The sequence below is a fragment of the Mytilus trossulus genome, chromosome 10 (assembly GCF_036588685.1).
Source record: "Mytilus trossulus isolate FHL-02 chromosome 10, PNRI_Mtr1.1.1.hap1, whole genome shotgun sequence".
NCBI lineage: Eukaryota > Metazoa > Mollusca > Bivalvia > Mytilida > Mytilidae > Mytilus > Mytilus trossulus.
The window spans coordinates 18,367,294-18,388,757 of NC_086382.1; the positions used below are offsets into that span (position 1 = coordinate 18,367,294).

Genomic DNA, 21,464 nt, shown 5'->3' on the forward strand with positions numbered 1-21,464 from the left:
CGGAAAGCTCGACATCGGGAAAGTGATCCGGCGGCGGCAGCGTTAGCTTACTTAAAAAAGCTTTATATTTTAGAATGTGGAAGACCTGGATGCTTCATACTTTGTATATGGATGCTTCATGTTGCGAAGTTTCTGTCAGTCACATGTCCAATATCCTTGACCTCATTTTCATGGTTCAGTGACTACTTGAAAAAAAATAGGATTTCTTATTATAAGTAATAGGATAACTGTATTTGGTATGTGCGTACCTTGCAAGATCCTCATGCCTGTCAGACAGTTTTCACTTGACCTTGATCTCATTTCATGGATGAGCGAACAAGGTTAAGTTTTGGTGGTAAGTCCATATCTCAAATACTATGAGCAATAGGTCTAGTATATTTGGTGTATTGAAGCGCTGTTAGGTGAACACGTCCAACTGACAGGTCTCTTTTGATCTTGACCTCATTTTCATGGTTTTAGATATTTTTGTGTGTTTTGGTCTGGTTTTTTTATACTGTATTCAATAGGTCTACTATATTTGGTGTATAGAATGATTGCAAGGTGTACATGTCTAGCTGGTAGGTGTCATCTGACCTTGACCACATTCTCGTGGTTCAATGGTCAAAGTCAAGTTTTTGAGTTTTGATCTTTTTTTCTAATACTATATGCAATAGGTCAACTATATCTGGTGTATAGAAATATTTTATGATCTATATGTCAGCCGCTCAGGTTTTATTTGACCTTGACCTCATTTTTACGGTTCATTGCTCAGTGTTAAGTTTTTTGTGTTTTTGGTCTGTTTTTCTTAAACTATAAGCAATAGGTCAACTATATTTGTTGTATGGAAGAATTGTTAGCTGTACATGTCTGCCTGGTATGGTTTATCTGACCTTGATCTCATTTTCATGGTTCATTGATCAATGTTTAGTTTTCTTGGTTAATGTTAAGTTTATGTGACAGTTGTAATAAAGCTTTATATTGAGGACTATCAACATAATATTAATGATTAGTTAAGAAGGAGACATTTCAGCGTGTGCACTCTTGTGTCAGTTAATATAGACAGGCATTTCAATATTTATTTAGAATACTCTTTTTTATAAAGAAAATTAAGACAGTAAATGTGTTATTGTTTTCAGACTGTCGAAGCAAAAACTCATGGATAGAGATGCCACTGAGGAAACTCAACAGGAATATAGATTATTTAACAACGGATATTGAAAGTCACAGCACTGAACTGGAAAAGATTCAGTCCCAGTTTAAATCTTTCAAAGGAGATTGGTTGGTACAGTCAAAACCTTACAGCAACAGCACACCACAGAGAGTGTTTTAGTAGCCAGCGTTGAAGCACTACAGATAGCAAGCGAACTGGACAATTCAAAAGAATATATAGGTACATATATATTTATTGATATTTTATCAGCCAAATCTGGGACTATTATACTATATTATTGGACAAATCGATAAAAGGTTTTTCGGAAAATATATTTATTTTCGATACTGGAATTGAAAGTCTTCGTTAATTCTCAATCTTATAGTCTGTCACATTTTATTTATTATTTTTTTGTCAGAACTTCCGAAAGGTAATTGAATCTGATTCTCGTTTATCCTCATTTTTCAGAAAGTGCACAGGACAAATTTAAGATAGCGATTGAAAGCCATCGATGCTCATTAGACACAGCAAAAGCAGCTGTTGAACAGTTGCTTATATCAGAAGGTAGTTTTTATATGTGATTTGATATTAAAGTATATTTTCTTACTTTTTTTATATGATATTAATTAAAAGCATATTTTCATATCTTTTTAGTACTTAATAAAAACCAAATTATAACATATCGATTGCAACGCGATTTCTCAATCGATCATTCAGAAATCTTATTTACTCGTGAAATAACTTGATTGCTTAGACTTTTAGTTGTAAGTTAAAAGAAATATTAAATGCATGTGCATTCTTGTTCGAATGCTAAGAATTTCATTGCATGCATTTTGTTTTGTAGGCATTTGAAGACAAGGACCCGAAAGAAAATTGGCCGTTATCTATATGTTTTGATTTTTATATGAAAATAGCACTTTTACATTAAATAGTTACATTTTATTATGCTTAATATCTACGATCATTTCTTATAACTCATTTAAGCATAAAAGGTCCATTTTTAAAAAGGTGTGTCAAACCTATTATAATTCATAGGTATCCAATAATTATAGTGTATGTATCCATAGTTAATCTTAATTATGCAGTAGATAACATAAATGATACATAACATAGAAGTTCCCCCCTTTTAAGAGCTTACTGTTGTGTAAATTGGGGAGATCCTTTCCAATTTCAAATGATTGAAATGTTTTTTGGGTTGCAAACATTTGAAACTAATAGCATATAGTTCGCAGCAAAATCCTATGTCAAATCAAAATATCTCTGAAATATCATGGTCAACTGTCAACAAACTTGGTAACAAGAACGACAACGGTATAAAAATAAAGTAAATGCTCCACAAGCGATTCATATTTGATTCCGAATAGACGAAAAACTGTGTGCACATCAGTTTATTACTCTTAAATAAATTTAATTAAAATACAAATACAATGTACACGCTACTCTACCAAGGCTTTGTAAGCAATTATTGCCTGGACACCATGGATATTTTTTATTTAATCGAGCTTGCTCTGAAACTTTCGGTGGTAAAATGACACTTGGAGACTCGAAGTGATCACAAAAGCTCATTGTTGTTTACTGAAAATTAATATCAAGATCAGAATAATGTCTCCGCATACAAAGTTTTGTCAGTCTTAGTGATACAGAAGAATAGTTATATACCAAACACAAATCAGAAAACGTTTTACTATCACAAACGTCATAGGACAATTTCAAAGTAAGAGTGCCCTTACTTTGGTAAATGATTCACCCCAATCCCATCTTGTATCAGCATAGCAAAATTGGTCTACCTAAGATTTATGGTACACAAATTAAGAGTGACCTGACTTTTGGATATGACACATCATTGAAGCCCATGATGCAACTGCATATCAAGTTTGGTTATCGTAAGTTGAATAGGCCACAGACGGACAGACACATAATTAGTTGCATAGTGCGCTAGTGTATGGAACGCCATGACTGCCTTATGTTGAGGATCAGCATTATATGCAGTGGTCACAGCATTATATGCAGTGCTCACAACATTATATGCAGTGCTCACAACATTATATGCAGTGGTCACAACATTATATGCAGTGCTCACAACATTATATGCAGTGCTCACAACATTATATGCAGTGCTCAAAACATTATATGCAGTGCTCACAACATTATATGCAGTGCTCAAAACATTATATGCAGTGCTCACAACATTATATGCAGTGCTCAAAACATTATATGCAGTGCTCACAACATTATATGCAGTTGTCACATAATTATACGCAGTGCTCACAACATTATATGCAGTTGTCACATACTTATACGCAAAGCTTACAACATTTAGGCAGTTGTCACATAATAATACGCAGTGCTCACAACATTATATGCAGTGCTATAGGAACATTATATGCGGTGCTATAAGAACATTATATGCAGTGCTCACAACATTATATGCTGTGCTCACAACATTATATGCAGTGGTGTTCACAACATTATATGCAGTGCTCACAACATTATATGCAGTGCTATAAGAACATTATATGCAGTGCTCACAACATTATATGCAGTTGTCACATAATTATACGCAGTGCTCACGACATTATATGCAGTTGTCACATAATTATACGCAGTGCTCACAACATTATATGCAGTGCTATAAGAACATTATATGCAGTGCTCACAACATTATATGCAGTGCTCACAACACTATATGCAGTGCTCACAACATTATATACAGTGCTCACAACATTATATGCAGCTGTCACATAATTATACGCAGTGCTCACAACATTATATGCAGTGCTATAAGAACATTATATGCAGTGCTCACAACATTATACGCAGTGCTCACAACATTATACGCAGTGCTCCCAACATTATATGCAGTTGTCACATAATTATATGCAGTGCTCACAACATTATACGCAGTGCTCCCAACATTATATGCAGTTGCCACACCATTATATGCAGTTGTCACAACATTATATGCAGTGATCACAACATTATATGCAGTTGTCACATAATTATATGCAGTGCTCACAACATTATATGCAGTGCTATAAGAACATTATATGCAGTGTTCACAACATTATACGCAGTGCTCACAACATTATACGCAGTGCTCCCAACATTATATGCAGTTGTCGGGACATTATATGCAGTTGTCACAACATTATATGCAGTTGTCACAACATTATATGCAGTCGTCACATAATTATACGCAGTGCTCACAACATTATACGCAGTGCTCACAACATTATACGCAGTGCTCCCAACATTATATGCAGTTGTCGGGACATTATATGCAGTTGTCACAACATTATATGCAGTTGTCACAACATTATATGCAGTCGTCACATAATTATACGCAGTGCTCACAATATTGTATGCAGTTGTCACAACATTATATGCAGTTGTCACAACATTATATGCAGTTGTCACAACATTATATGCAGTTGTCACAACATTATATGCAGTCGTCACATAATTATACGCAGTGCTCACAATATTGTATGCAGTTGTCACAACATTATATGCAGTTGTCACAACATTATACGCAGTGCTCACAACATTATATGCAGTGCTCACAACATTATATGCAGTTGTCACATAATTATACGGAGTGCTCATAACATTATTTGCAGTGCTATAAGAACATTATATGCAGTGCTCACAACATTATACGCAGTGCTCACAACATTATACGCAGTGCTCCCAACATTATATGCAGTTGTCGGGACATTATATGCAGTGGTACAACATTATACGTTTTTTGTTGTTGATGAAGGTGATGATCAGTGTTGGTGGTGATGATGATTGATGAGTGAGATGGTGGTGGTTCAGATTCGGTAAACTTCGGATTTTTTTTAGCGTAAATTGACGAATAAAGTCATAATTGGTAATGCCCAGAAAACAAATTTAAAAAGTTACTAAAGTCATGTTATCATTAATAATTCAGGAAATTAAGAAGTGTGATTAATTTATCACAAAATTCCACACCGATTGACATTGATCCTAACATGGGATATGGAAAATATTTTTTTTAGCAAAAATAACAGAAAAAAAGACTAGATAAGCTTGCATGTGAATTAGAACACTAATAACAACAACGAGAAGAATTCAAATTAATAAAAAAACTAGTAGTTCTCCATTAATATTGTGCTTCTGTTGTGGTGACAACATTTTTGTGCGGACCTTCAATAAAACCAAAGAAGTGCTAAGTAACAAACAGCTTTCCTCTTTTATATGTTGTAACTTGTTGCTATCATCTGGACCTTATTACAAATTTTAATCAGAATCATTCGTGCGTAAAATATAGGTCGAGGCGACCAACTTTTTTTCAAGGTCCTTTGTTATGAAAGATGTCCGATCTAAAATATATCATTCTTCTCTGACTTGCCGTTGATTATATTTCATATCTTAATGCAAAACTTAACCAGAATTACATTAGGTCATGATGACTCTTTTTTCATGGACAACCGTTACTATCAAATAATAGTAAATCATTCTTTTTTTTACTCCCAGTTTGTTTCAATCCTTACTTAATTGCAAAATTTAGATGCATGTTTTTTTTTTGTTAGTTGTTAGTGGCTTTGAACTAGTTGTCAGTAACTCAGTGAGAGTACTCTCAGATCAGTACTTAGTGTCTTTTCGTTGTTGGGATACACAAGTACCCGGCCACGTCCACTCTGTTTTTTAGTGAGCTTTTCTCTTCACTTGGCGTCCGTCGTTCGGAGTCGTCCGGTGTCCGGCGTCCGTAAACTTTTACAAAAAACTTCTCCTCTGAAACTACTGGGCCAAATTAAACCAAACTTGGCCACAATCATCATTGGGGTATCTAGTTTAAAAATCGTGTCCGGTGACCCGGCATACCAACCAAGATGGCCGCCACGGCTAAAAATAGAACATGGGGTAAAATGCAGTTTTTGGCTTATAACTCAAAAACCAAAGCATTTAGAGCAAATCTGACAGAGATGAAATTGTTTATCAGGTCAACATCTATCTGCCCTGAAATTTTCAGATGAATCAGACAACCTGTTGTTAGGTTGCTGCCCCTGAATTGGTAATTTTAAGGAAATTTTGCTGTTTTTTGTTATTATCTTGAATATTATTATAGATAGAGATAAACTGTACACAGCAAAAATGTTCAGCAAAGTAAATTCTACCAATAAGTCAACATTACCAAAATGGTCAATTGATCCCCTAGGGAGTTATTGCCCTTTATAGTCATTTTTTTTTTTACAACTTTTCGTTAATCTTAATAATCTTTTAGAAAAAATCTTCTCCTCTGAAACTACTGGGACAAATTGAACCAAACTTGGCCACTATCATCATTGGGGTATTTAGTTTAAAAATTGTGTCCGGTGACCCGGCATACCAACCAAGATGACTGCCATGGCTAAAAATAGAACAAAGGGGTAAAATGCCGTTTTGGGCTTAAAACTCAAAAACCAAAGCATTTAGAGCAAATCTGACGGTGTTAAATTGTTAATCAGGTCAAGATCTATCTGCCCTGAAATTGAGTCAGACAACCCATTGTTAGGTTACTGCCTAATTGGTAATTTTAAGGAAACTTTGCTGTTTTTTGTTATTATCTTGAATATAACTATAGATAGAGATAAACTCTAAACAGCAATAATGTACAGCATAGTAAGACCTAAAAATAAGTCAACATGACTGAAATGGTCAATTGACCCCCCTAGGGAGTTATTGCCCTTTTTAGTCAATTTTTAACAATTTTCATAAAATTTGTAAATTTTCACTAACATTTTCCACTGAATCTAATGGGCCAAGTTCATTATAGATAGAGATTATTGTAAGCAGCAAGAATGTTTAGAAAAGTGAGATCTACAAACACATCACCATCACCAAAACACAATTTTGTCATAAATCCATCTGTGTCCTTTGCTTAATATTCACATAGATTAAGGTGAGCGACACAGGCTCTTTGGAACCTCTAGTTGTTTGTTAGATGTATTTATATAAGTATTTATCTGATGAGTTAAGCCTTTTTCAACTGATTTTTACAGTTCGTTCTTATGTTGTTCTGTTATACCACTGTCTCAGGTTAGAGGTAGGATTGCGATTCCGCTAACATGTTTAAACCCGTAACATTCTGTATGTATGTGTCTGTCCCAATTCAGGAGCCTGTATTTCACTCCAGTTGTCGTTTGTTGATGTGTTACATGTTTGTTTTTCGTTCATTTGTTTGTACATAAATAAGGCCGTTAGTTTTCTCGTTTGAAATGTTATACGTTTGTCATTTCGGGGCCTTTTATAGCTGACTATGCGGTATGGGCTTTGCTCATTGTTGAAGGCCATACTGTGACCTATAGTTGTTTAGAATTTCTGTGTCATTTGGTCTATTGTGGAGAGTTGTTTCCTTGGCAAGCATACCACTTTTTTTTTTACATCAGAGGGCCGTCAGGGCCTCGGGTGTATTGCCATCGCCTAATTTTCCGCCTAATTTGAATACACCCATATACGGATATATGCATATATAATTAGTTTTGGAATGATAACCGAGCTATAAAAATTATAGATCCGCACACATTATATAGTGCAAACTAAGGAATTATGGGCGTCAAGTTGGTTACCTATTCCCTATTCCCTATTCGTTACCTATTCCCTATTCGTTACCTATTCCCTATTCCCTATTCGTTACCTATTCGTTACCTATTCCCTATTCGTTACCTATTCGTTACCTATTCCCTATTCCCTATTCGTTACATATTCATTACTTATTTGATTTTTAATATCCTTCCCCCTTTTTAATTATGGCATGGAATGGTTTAATATGGCTCCCGTTACCATGGAAACGGCACAAATGTGAAAAAAAATAAGTTTTTGGTTTTTGGTGAACTGTTTGGATATGCTTCAATTCAGAATCATCATATTTTAAAACAATGTAGGTGCCCACTATATACAGGTGTTGGGTGATTTTGGCGATCATTGGAACTACTATGTTGCCATGGAAACTACACCAAAATTTTCAAATTCTCAAAATGCTCAAAACTTCATGAAACTTCACAGTAATGATGAGCAACATTGGAAGATGTGGCATTTGGAGTTGGAATTTCCAAAATAGGTCTTGTTACCATGGAAACAATGCAAAAAGATCAAAAATTTCAAAATTAAGAATTTTGAGCAAACTGGATGAAACTTTACAGGAATGGTAACTGGCATAGGCAGAGTTGGATTTTGAAGTTGGAATTTTTAAAAAGGCCGCCGTAACCATGGAAACATAAAAAATATCCAAACTTTCAAAATGTTCAAACTTATTGAAACTTTGCAAAAATGTTACTAGACATTTGTAGATGCTCTCTTTGACTTTGGAATTGTCAAAATGGCTGCCGCTCACCTGGCAATAGGGGGAAGGGTGCCATCCGTTATTGCTAGCAATTACAAATCTAGTTGTTAATACTCTTATATCTGGTAATACTTCTAAATTTGTTGAGGTAAAAATGATCTTTTTATGACCTATTTTAGTGTTTGTGCTCAACCGATCCTTTTACTGCATGTTCGATACGCATTTATTCCTTATTTGTTTTTTATACGTTCTACCTTTTAACTGCTTTATGTCCGTATGTTTGAAGATGGATCTTGGTTCGACGGGATGAAATCACCGTGTTAGCGCTTGCATACAAAAGAAGATATGGTATGATTGCCAATGAGACAACGCTCCACAATAGACCAAAATGACACAGAAAATTATCAACTATAGGTCACTGTACGGCCTTCAACAATGAGCATAACCCAAACCGTGTAGTCACCTATAAAAGGCCCAGACATGACAACCTCACACAATTCAAACAACAAAACTGACGGCCGTATTTCATATTCAAAAAAATAAACGGAAAACAAATACTAGTATGTAACACAAAAACAAACGATAACTACTTAATTTCAGGCTCTTGTCTAGGGACAGGAACATACTAACATAATGTGGTGGAGTTAAACATGTAAGCAGGGTGTACATCGTTTCGGAGCATCCTATTACCTTGTTTAATTCGTTCCATCACTCGCTTATAATTCGCTTATAATACGTGTATCATACGTTGCACCTTTTAAAACATGATTTTCAATTGTTTTGTTGTCTCTGGTGGTAGATTTGGGTTCTTAGAGGTGATATAACTCTATAAGCGCATTTGTACCCGTTCCAGCGCTCGGATAATACCCTGTTAAATATTCGTTACTTATTCGCTTTTAATACGTTTGTTGTACGTTGCACCTTTTAGAAAAGGATTTTCAATTGTGTTCATATCTCCGGTGGTAATAATGTGTTCTTATAGATGAAATACCCCTATTAGCGCGTATTAACCCGTTTCAGCGCTCATATAATACCCTGTTACTTATTCGTTCCTGATTCGCTTTTAATGCGCGGGGTATACGTTGCCCCTTGAAATAAATCGTGTTTTGATTGTGTTCATGTCTCTGGTGGTAACAATGTGTTCTAAGAGATGAAATGACCATATAAGAGCGCATGTACCTGTTCCAGCGCTCGGTTAATACCCTGTTACCTATTCGTTACCTTTTCACTTATAATAAGTTTGTTGTACGTTGCACCTTTTAGAAAAGGATTTTCAATTGTGTTCATATCTCCGGTGGTAATAACGTGTTCTTATAGATGAAATACCCCTATTAGCGCGTATTTACCCGTTTCAGCGCTCATATAATACCCTGTTACTTATTCGTTCCTGATTCGCTTTTAATGCGCGGGGTATACGTTGCACCTTGAAATAAATCGTGTTTTGATTGTGTTCATGTCTCTGGTGGTTACAATGGGTTCTTAGAGATGAAATGACCATATTAGAGTGCATGTACCCGATCCAGCGCTTGGTTAATACCCTGTTACCTATTCGTTACCTATTCGTTACCTATTCGTTACCTATTCACTTAAAATACGTTTGTTGTACGTTGCACCTTTTAGAAAAGGATTTTCAATTGTGTCCGTGTCTTTGGTGGTAACAATGTGTTCCTAGAGATGAAATGACTCTATTAGCGCGCATGTTCCGGTTCCAGCGCTCGGTATATAGTCTGTTACTTATTCGTAACCTATTCGCTTATAATACGTTTGTTGTACATTGCACCTTTTAGAAAAGGATTTTCAATTGTGTCCATGTTTCTGGTGGTAACAATGTGTTCTTACAGATGAAATGACCCTATTAGCGCGCATGTTCCCGTTCCAGCGCTCGGTAAAAAACCTGTTACCTTTTCGTTACCTATTCGCTTTTAATACGTTTGTTCTACGTTGCACCTATTAGAAAAGGATTTCAATTGTATCCATGTCTCTGGTGGTAACAATGTGTTCTTAGAGACGAAATGACCCTATTAGCGCGTATGTGCCTGATCCAGCGCTCGGTAAATAACCTGTTACCTATTCCTTACCTATTCACTTATAATACGTTTGTTGTACATTGCACCTTTCAGAAAAAGGATTTTCAATTGTGTCCATGTTTTTGGTGGTAACAATGTGTTCTTACAGATGAAATGACCCTATTAGCGCGCATGTACCCGTTCCAGCGCTCGGTTAATACCCTATTACCTATTCGTTACCTATTCACTTATAATACGTTTGTTGTACATTGCACCTTTTAGAAAAGGATTTTCAATTGTGTCCATGTCTCTGGTGGTATCAATGTGTTCTTAGAGATGAAATGACCCTATTAGCGAGCATGTTCCCGTTCCAGCGCTCGGTAAATAGTCTGTTACTTATTCGTTCTTTATTCGCTTATAATACGTTTGTTGTACATTGCACCTTTTAGAAAATGATTTTCAATTGTGTCCAATTTCTGGTGGTAACAATGTGTTCTTTCGGATGAAATGACCCTATTAGCGCGCATGTACCCGTTCCAGCGCTCGGTTAATTCCCTGTTACCTATTCGTTACCTATTCACTTATGATACGTTTGTTGTACGTTGCACCTTTTAGAAAAGGATTTTCAATTGTGACTATGTCTCTGGTGGTAACAATGTGTCCTTAGAGACGAAATAACCCTATTAGCTCGTATGCACCTGTTCCAGCGCTCGGTAAATACCCTGTTACCTATTCGTTTCTTATTCGCTTATAATACTTTTGTAATACGTTGCACCTTTCAGAAAAGGATTTTCAATTGCGTCAATGTCTCAGGTGGTAACAATGTGTTTTTACAGTTGAAATGACCCTATTAGCGCCCATGTACCCGTTCAAGCGCTCGGTTAATACCTTGTTACCTATTCGTTACCTATTCGTTACTTTTTCGCTTTAAATACATTTGTTGTACGTTGCACTTTTTAGAAAAGGATTTTCAATTAAGTTCATATCTCTAGTGGTAATAATGTGTTCTTATAGATAAAATACCCCTATTAGCGCGTGTGTACCCGTTCCAGCGCTCATATAATACCCTGTTACGTATTCGTTCCTTATTCGCTCTTAATGCGCGGTGTATACGTTGCACCTTGAAATAAATCGTTTTTTTATTGTGTTCATGTCTCTGGTGGTAACAATGTGTTCTTAGAGATGAAATGACCATATTAGAGCGCATGTATCCGTTCCAGCGCTCGGTTAATACCCAGTTACCTATTCGTTTCCTATTCACTTATAATACGTTTGTTGTACTTTGCACCTTTTAGAAAAGGATTTTTAATTGTGTCCATGTCTCTAGTGGTAACAATGTGTTCTTAGAGATGAAATGACCCTATTAGCGCGCATGTACCCGTTCCAGCGCTCGGTTAATACCCTTTTACCTATTCGTTACCTATTTGTTACCTCTTCGTTACTTATTCACTTATAATACGTTTGTTGTACGTTGCACCTTTTAGAACAGAATTTTTAATTGTGTCCATGTCTCTGGCGGTAACAATGTGTTCTTAGAGATGAAATGACCCTATTAACGCATGTACCGTTCCAGCGCTCGGTTAATACCCTGTTACCTATTCGTTACCTATTTGTTACTTATTCGCTTTTAACACGTTTGCTAATAGTACGTTGCACGTTTAAGACAAAACAAATATTCAATTGTGTCCATGTCTCTGGTGGTAACAATGTGTTCTTAGAGATGAAATGACCCTATTAGAGCGCATGTATCCGTTCCAGCGCATGGTTAATACCCTGTTACCTATTCGTTACCTATTCACTTATAATACGTTTGTTGTACGTTAATTGTACCTTTTAGAAAAGAATTTTTAATTGTGTCCATGTCTCTGGTGGTAACAATGTGTTCTTAGTGAAATGACCCTATTAGAGCGCATGTATCCGTGCCAGCGCTTGGTTGAAACCCTGTTTCCTATTCGTTACCTATTGGAATTTAAGTTAATAGACTTAAATTTAGTTATCGCTGGGACCACTCATGGATTGTGTTTCATGTTTTAGATTTACCTGACATGAGTGACGTTATATTCTGTGACGTCATTTATTCCTTTTTAGAATTTCATCGCAGCAAGCAAGCTGTTTAAATTTTGTAAGCGGTAAACTTGAAAACCCGCCCTCCAACTCCTTTTTATTGAACAAGATACTGCTCTTTTGTATTCATTTTTCAGGTTTGTGTCGGTGATAGTGGTGATACAGATTTGACTGTTGATGTTAACTCGTTTGCTGTTGAGAAAAATGACTTTTATTTGAACTTTGAGAATCATAAATATATTCCCGTAAATGGCAGAATTCGCTGCATAGAATCTTAATGTTAACTATGAAATTTAAGGTTTTTGGATAATACAGACTACACTTGTGTATCCCATGGTGTTTTCTAAATTTGAAGCACCCGTGTATCCCACGGTGCACCTTTACATTTTAATATATCTATCTATCTATCTACATGGTTGCCATATTATCTTCGGGTAACCAATCATTTATCTATCTACAATACATCTAATAATCTATCTATCTACCTATATATATATATATATATACAACTCGTCTAAACATCAACCCAACAATGTTAGATCTGTAAATTTGCTTTCGCAAATTTTTGGTTCTTCCCTCGCCGGGATTCGAACCCATGCTTCTGTGATATCGTGACACCAAATCGCCTGCACTGCAGCCGTCCCGCTAGACCACACGACATATATATATATAACTCGTCTAAACATCAACCCAACAATGTTAGATCTGTAAATTTGCTTTCGCATATATATATATATATATATATATATATATATACTGACTCAGACGTACTTATGAATATAATTATTTTCTGTGACTGTATCTTACATTAATTTGTAGGATCCTTTACTATAGATAATTTAGCTGATCTGTAACAATAACATCTTCATGCCTAATATATCATGTACTGTAGTACGCCGCTAGATTAAAACTGACGTGGAAAGGTAACATATGGCCACCGAAAGCTCTTTTTTTGAGAGCCCAGGTGGTCGTGTGGTCTAGCGGAACGGCTGCAGTGCAGGCGATTTGGTGTCACGATATCACAGTAGCATGGGTTCGAATCCCGGCGAAACAATGTTAGATCTGTAAATTTGCTTTCGCAAATTTTTGGTTCTTCCCTATATATATATATTATATGAATCTATCATATTATCAGAGACATATATGTCTCTGATATTATGAATACAAGCTCTGGCCAGATATCGCCAAACCATATATGTATTTTGTTTTAATGGCACCATCTGAAATAATCACTTATAATACGTTTGTTGTACGTTGCACCTTTAAGAAAAGGGTTTTTAATTGTGTCCATGTCTCTGGTTGTAACAATGTGTTCTTAGAGATGAAATAACCCTATTAGCGCGCATATACCCGTTCCAGCGCTCGGTTAATACCCTGTTACTTATTCGTTACCTATTTGTAACTTATTCGCTTTTAACACGATTGTTGTACGTTGCATGTTTCAGAAAACAAAATTCAATTGTGTCCATGTCTCTGGTGGTAACAATGTGTTCTTAGAGATGAAATGACCCTATTAGAGCGCATGTATCTGTTCCAGCGCTCGGTAAATACGCTGTTACCTATTCGTTACCTATTCGTAACCTATTCACTTATAATACGTTTGTTGTACGTTGCACCTTTGAGAAAAGGATTTTTAATTGTGTCCATGTCTCTGGTGATAACAATGTGTTCTTAAAGATGAAATGACCCTATAAACGCATGTACCGTTCCAGCGCTCGGTTAATACCCTGTTACCTATTCGTTACCTATTTGTTACTTATTCGCTTTAAACACGTTTGTTGTACGTTGCACGTTTAAGACAAAACAAAATATTCAATTGTGTCCATGTCTCTGGTGGTAACAATGTGTTCTTAGAGATGAAATGACCCTATTAGAGCGCACATATCCGTGCCAGCGCTCGGTTAATACCCTGTTACCTATTCGTTACCTATTCACTTATAATACGTTTGTTGTACATTGCACCTTTTAGAAAAGGATTTTCAATTGTGTCCATGTCTCTGGTGGTATCAATGTGTTCTTAGAGATGAAATGACCCTATTAGCGAGCATGTTCCCGTTCCAGCGCTCGGTAAATAGTCTGTTACTTATTCGTTCTTTGTTCGCTTATAATACGTTTGTTGTACATTGCACCTTTTAGAAAATGATTTTCAATTGTGTCCAATTTCTGGTGGTAACAATGTGTTCTTTCGGATGAAATGACCCTATTAGCGCGCATGTACCCGTTCCAGCGCTCGGTTAATACCCTGTTACCTATTCGTTACCTATTCACTTATGATACGTTTGTTGTACGTTGCACCTTTTAGAAAAGGATTTTCAATTGTGACTATGTCTCTGGTGGTAACAATGTGTTCTTAGAGACGAAATAACCCTATTAGCTCGTATGCACCTGTTCCAGCGCTCGGTAAATACCCTGTTACCTATTCGTTTCTTATTCGCTTATAATACTTTTGTAATACGTTGCACCTTTTAGAAAAGGATTTTCAATTGCGTCAATGTCTCAGGTGGTAACAATGTGTTTTTACAGTTGAAATGACCCTATTAGCGCCCATGTACCCGTTCAAGCGCTCGGTTAATACCTTGTTACCTATTCGTTACCTATTCGTTACTTTTTCGCTTTAAATACATTTGTTGTACGTTGCACTTTTTAGAAAAGGATTTTCAATTAAGTTCATATCTCTAGTGGTAATAATGTGTTCTTATAGATAAAATACCCCTATTAGCGCGTGTGTACCCGTTCCAGCGCTCATATAATACCCTGTTACGTATTCGTTCCTTATTCGCTCTTAATGCGCGGTGTATACGTTGCACCTTGAAATAAATCGTTTTTTTATTGTGTTCATGTCTCTGGTGGTAACAATGTGTTCTTAGAGATGAAATGACCATATTAGAGCGCATGTATCCGTTCCAGCGCTCGGTTAATACCCAGTTACCTATTCGTTTCCTATTCACTTATAATACGTTTGTTGTACTTTGCACCTTTTAGAAAAGGATTTTTAATTGTGTCCATGTCTCTAGTGGTAACAATGTGTTCTTAGATATGAAATGACCCTATTAGCGCGCATGTACCCGTTCCAGCGCTCGGTTAATACCCTTTTACCTATTCGTTACCTATTTGTTACCTCTTCGTTACTTATTCACTTATAATACGTTTGTTGTACGTTGCACCTTTTAGAACAGAATTTTTAATTGTGTCCATGTCTCTGGCGGTAACAATGTGTTCTTAGAGATGAAATGACCCTATTAACGCATGTACCGTTCCAGCGCTCGGTTAATACCCTGTTACCTATTCGTTACCTATTTGTTACTTATTCGCTTTTAACACGTTTGCTAATAGTACGTTGCACGTTTAAGACAAAACAAATATTCAATTGTGTCCATGTCTCTGGTGGTAACAATGTGTTCTTAGAGATGAAATGACCCTATTAGAGCGCATGTATCCGTTCCAGCGCATGGTTAATACCCTGTTACCTATTCGTTACCTATTCACTTATAATACGTTTGTTGTACGTTAATTGTACCTTTTAGAAAAGAATTTTTAATTGTGTCCATGTCTCTGGTGGTAACAATGTGTTCTTAGTGAAATGACCCTATTAGAGCGCATGTATCCGTGCCAGCGCTTGGTTGAAACCCTGTTTCCTATTCGTTACCTATTGGAATTTAAGTTAATAGACTTAAATTTAGTTATCGCTGGGACCACTCATGGATTGTGTTTCATGTTTTAGATTTACCTGACATGAGTGACGTTATATTCTGTGACGTCATTTATTCCTTTTTAGAATTTCATCGCAGCAAGCAAGCTGTTTAAATTTTGTAAGCGGTAAACTTGAAAACCCGCCCTCCAACTCCTTTTTATTGAACAAGATACTGCTCTTTTGTATTCATTTTTCAGGTTTGTGTCGGTGATAGTGGTGATACAGATTTGACTGTTGATGTTAACTCGTTTGCTGTTGAGAAAAATGACTTTTATTTGAACTTTGAGAATCATAAATATATTCCCGTAAATGGCAGAATTCGCTGCATAGAATCTTAATGTTAACTATGCAATTTAAGGTTTTTGGATAATACAGACTACACTTGTGTATCCCATGGTGTTTTCTAAATTTGAAGCACCCGTGTATCCCACGGTGCACCTTTACATTTTAATATATCTATCTATCTATCTACATGGTTGCCATATTATCTTCGGGTAACCAATCATTTATCTATCTACAATACATCTAATAATCTATCTATCTACCTATATATATATATATATATACAACTCGTCTAAACATCAACCCAACAATGTTAGATCTGTAAATTTGCTTTCGCAAATTTTTGGTTCTTCCCTCGCCGGGATTCGAACCCATGCTTCTGTGATATCGTGACACCAAATCGCCTGCACTGCAGTCGTCCCGCTAGACCACACGACATATATATATATAACTCGTCTAAACATCAACCCAACAATGTTAGATCTGTAAATTTGCTTTCGCATATATATATATATATACGAGTTGTATATATATATATATATATATATATACTGACTCAGACGTACTTATGAATATAATTATTTTCTGTGACTGTATCTTACATTAATTTGTAGGATCCTTTACTATAGATAATTTAGCTGATCTGTAACAATAACATCTTCATGCCTAATATATCATGTACTGTAGTACGCCGCTAGATTAAAACTGACGTGGAAAGGTAACATATGGCCACCGAAAGCTCTTTTTTTGAGAGCCCAGGTGGTCGTGTGGTCTAGCGGAACGGCTGCAGTGCAGGCGATTTGGTGTCACGATATCACAGTAGCATGGGTTCGAATCCCGGCGAAACAATGTTAGATCAGTAAATTTGCTTTCGCAAATTTTTGGTTCTTCCCTATATATATATTATATGAATCTATCATATTATCAGAGACATATATGTCTCTGATATTATGAATACAAGCTGTGGCCAGATATCGCCAAACCATATATGTATTTTGTTTTAATGGCACCATCTGAAATAATCACTTATAATACGTTTGTTGTACGTTGCACCTTTAAGAAAAGGGTTTTTAATTGTGTCCATGTCTCTGGTTGTAACAATGTGTTCTTAGAGATGAAATAACCCTATTAGCGCGCATATACCCGTTCCAGCGCTCGGTTAATACCCTGTTACTTATTCGTTACCTATTTGTAACTTATTCGCTTTTAACACGATTGTTGTACGTTGCATGTTTCAGAAAACAAAATTCAATTGTGTCCATGTCTCTGGTGGTAACAATGTGTTCTTAGAGATGAAATGACCCTATTAGAGCGCATGTATCTGTTCCAGCGCTCGGTAAATACGCTGTTACCTATTCGTTACCTATTCGTAACCTATTCACTTATAATACGTTTGTTGTACGTTGCACCTTTGAGAAAAGGATTTTTAATTGTGTCCATGTCTCTGGTGATAACAATGTGTTCTTAAAGATGAAATGACCCTATAAACGCATGTACCGTTCCAGCGCTCGATTAATACCCTGTTACCTATTCGTTACCTATTTGTTACTTATTCGCTTTAAACACGTTTGTTGTACGTTGCACGTTTAAGACAAAACAAAATATTCAATTGTGTCCATGTCTCTGGTGGTAACAATGTGTTCTTAGAGATGAAATGACCCTATTAGAGCGCACATATCCGTGCCAGCGCTCGGTTAATACCCTGTTACCTATTCGTTACCTATTCACTTATAATACGTTTGTTGTACGTTGCACCTTTTAGAAAAGGATTTTAAATTGTGTCCATGTCTCTGGTTGTAACAATGTGTTCTTAGAGATGAAATGACCCTATTAGCGCGCATGAACCCGTTTCAGCACTCAGTTAATACCCTGTTACCTATTCGTTACCTTTTCGTTACCTATTCACTTATGATACGTTTGTTGTACGTTGCACCTATTAGAAAAGAATTTTTAATTGTGTCCATCTCTGGTGGTAATAATGTGTTCTTAGAGATGAAATGACCCTATTAGCGCGCATATACCCGTTCCAGCGCTTGGTTAATACCCTATTACCTATTCGTTACCTATTTGTAACTTATTCGCTTTTAACACGTTTGTTGTACGTTGCATGTTTAAGAAAACAAAATTCAATTGTGTCCATGTCTCTGGTGGTAACAATGTGTTCTTAGAGATGAAATGACCCTATTAGAGCGCATGTATCCGTTCCAGCGCTCGGTTAATACCCTGTTACCTATTCATTTATAATACGTTTGTTGTACGTTGCATCTTTGAGAAAAGGATTTTTAATTGTGTCCATGTCTCTGATGGTAACAATGTGTTCTTACAGATGAAATGACCCTATTAGAGCGCATGTTCCCGTTCGAGCGCTCGGTAAAAAACCTGTTACCTTTTCGTTACCTTTTCGCTTTTAATACGTTTGTTCTACGTTGCACCTATTAGAAAAGGATTTCAATTGTATCCATGTCTCTGGTGGTAACAATGTGTTCTTAGAGACGAAATGACCCTATTAGCGCGTATGTGCCTGATCCAGCGCTCGGTAAATAACCTGTTACCTATTCCTTACCTATTCACTTATAATACGTTTGTTGTACATTGCACCTTTTAGAAAAAGGATTTTCAATTGTGTCCATGTTTTTGGTGGTAACAATGTGTTCTTACAGATGAAATGACCCTATTAGCGCGCATGTACCCGTTCCAGCGCTCGGTTAATACCCTATTACCTATTCGTTACCTATTCACTTATAATACGTTTGTTGTACATTGCACCTTTTAGAAAAGGATTTTCAATTGTGTCCATGTCTCTGGTGGTATCAATGTGTTCTTAGAGATGAAATGACCCTATTAGCGAGCATGTTCCCGTTCCAGCGCTCGGTAAATAGTCTGTTACTTATTCGTTCTTTATTCGCTTATAATACGTTTGTTGTACATTGCACCTTTTAGAAAAGGATTTTCAATTGTGTCCAATTTCTGGTGGTAACAATGTGTTCTTTCGGATGAAATGACCCTATTAGCGCGCATGTACCCGTTCCAGCGCTCGGTTAATACCCTGTTACCTATTCGTTACCTATTCACTTATGATACGTTTGTTGTACGTTGCACCTTTTAGAAAAGGATTTTCAATTGTGACTATGTCTCTGGTGGTAACAATGTGTTCTTAGAGACGAAATAACCCTATTAGCTCGTATGCACCTGTTCCAGCGCTCGGTTAATACCCTGTTACCTATTCGTTTCTTATTCGCTTATAATACTTTTGTAATACGTTGCACCTTTTAGAAAGGGATTTTCAATTGCGTCAATGTCTCAGGTGGTAACAATGTGTTTTTACAGTTGAAATGACCCTATTAGCGCCCATGTACCCGTTCAAGCGCTCGGTTAATACCTTGTTACCTATTCGTTACCTATTCGTTACTTTTTCGCTTTAAATACATTTGTTGTACGTTGCACTTTTTAGAAAAGGATTTTCAATAAAGTTCATATCTCTGGTGGTAATAATGTGTTCTTATAGATAAAATACCCCTATTAGCGCGTATTTACCCGTTCCAGCGCTCATATAATACCCTGTTACGTATTCGTTCCTTATTCGCTCTTAATGCGCGGTGTATACGTTGCAACTTGAAATAAATCGTTTTTTTATTGTGTTCATGTCTCTGGTGGTAACAATGTGTTCTTACAGATGAAATGACCCTATTAGCGCGCATGTACCCGTTCCAGCGCTCGGTTAATACCCTATTACCTATTAGTTACCTATTCACTTATAATACGTTTGTTGTACATTGCACCTTTTAGAAAAGGATTTTCAATTGTGTCCATGTCTCTGGTGGTATCAATGTGTTCTTAGAGATGAAATGACCCTATTAGCGAGCATGTTCCCGTTCCAGCGCTCGGTAAATAGTCTGTTACTTATTCGTTACTTATTCGCTTATAATACGTTTGTTGTACATTGCACCTTTTAGAAAAGGATTTTCAATTGTGTCCAATTTCTGGTGGTAACAATGTGTTCTTTCGGATGAAATGACCCTATTAGCGCGCATGTACCCGTTCCAGCGCTCGGTTAATACCCTGTTACCTATTCGTTACCTATTCACTTATGATACGTTTGTTGTACGTTGCACCTTTTAGAAAAGGATTTTCAATTGTGACTATGTCTCTGGTGGTAACAATGTGTTCTTAGAGACGAAATAACCCTATTAGCTCGTATGCACCTGTTCCAGCGCTCGGTAAATACCCTGTTACCTATTCGTTTCTTATTCGCTTATAATACTTTTGTAATACGTTGCACCTTTTACAAAAGGATTTTCAATTGCGTCAATGTCTCAGGTGGTAACAATGTGTTTTTACAGTTGAAATGACCCTATTAGCGCCCATGTACCCGTTCAAGCGCTCGGTTAATACCTTGTTACCTATTCGTTACTTTTTCGCTTTAAATACATTTGTTGTACGTTGCACTTTTTAGAAAAGGATTTTCAATTAAGTTCATATCTCTGGTGGTAATAATGTGTTCTTATAGATAAAATACCCCTATTAGCGCGTGTGTACCCGTTCCAGCGCTCATATAATACCCTGTTACGTATTCGTTCCTTATTCGCTCTTAATGCGCGGTGTATACGTTGCACCTTAAAATAAATCGTTTTTTTATTGTGTTCATGTCTCTGGTGGTAACAATGTGTTCTTAGAGATGAAATGACCATATTAGAGCGCATGTATCCGTTCCAGCGCTCGGTTAATACCCAGTTACCTATTCGTTTCCTATTCACTTATAATACGTTTGTTGTACGTTGCACCTTTTAGAAAAGGATTTTTAATTGTGTCCATGTCTCTAGTGGTAACAATGTGTTCTTAGAGATGAAATGACCCTATTAGCGCGCATGTACCCGTTCCAGCGCTCGGTTAATACCCTTTTACCTATTCGTTACCTATTTGTTACCTCTTCGTTACTTATTCACTTATAATACGTTTGTTGTACGTTGCACCTTTTAGAAAAGAATTTTTAATTGTGTCCATGTCTCT

The 21,464-nt window shown here is 36.4% G+C and overlaps 1 long non-coding RNA gene across 1 annotated transcript; it reads left to right on the forward strand.

The window, feature by feature from the left end:
• The first annotated feature begins 1,112 nt into the window (after positions 1-1,112).
• On the forward strand, positions 1,113-2,043 carry LOC134686053 (uncharacterized). Its single transcript, XR_010101519.1, has 3 exons — positions 1,113-1,369; positions 1,598-1,693; positions 1,974-2,043. It is a non-coding gene; the product is annotated as an uncharacterized LOC134686053 (long non-coding RNA).
• The last annotated feature ends 19,421 nt before the right edge of the window (positions 2,044-21,464 follow it).